Genomic DNA, 514 nt, shown 5'->3' with positions numbered 1-514 from the left:
CCCCAAGGCCGATGCTCTATCCATTGAGCCAAACCGGTTTCAGCAATCATTCTTAATTTGAAAAACTGGGACAGTATAGTTCTATTTCCCACACACTCTGCCAGGAATCCACATTGCAAAATGAAGACTTGTCATGTGTAGGTGGACACTGTTTGTGTATTTCCTTTGAAGAGATTTTTATTTTAAACATTGTTTTCTATCCTCCCCTGCAGTTTCTGCCGGAATCCCACTTCTCTGCACTGGGAGACCTTGGCTCAGCTCTTTAGAACTGTCTTGAGTTCCTCTCGGAAGGTTTGAACTAGTGCAAGAACGGCCTGCCTGACCAGTTCCATTGCTCTCTCTGGGCTAATTATTTGACTACTCTTTTGAGTGAACACCATAAGGTGAGAACCCAAAAGTGAGGACTGCTTGGGGCTGCCAACCACATTCTCTTTGACTCGGTTGAATTGTCCTTGGGTCAAAAGAACGGGTAAGAAAGGCAGGAGGAAGGCAGCAAGATGAATGATCTGGCCCG

Source organism: Myotis davidii, unplaced genomic scaffold, assembly GCF_000327345.1.
Source record: "Myotis davidii unplaced genomic scaffold, ASM32734v1 scaffold348, whole genome shotgun sequence".
Taxonomy (NCBI): Eukaryota; Metazoa; Chordata; class Mammalia; order Chiroptera; family Vespertilionidae; genus Myotis; species Myotis davidii.
The sequence above is the reverse complement of the archived record's forward strand: the minus strand, read 5'-3'. Positions refer to the sequence as shown.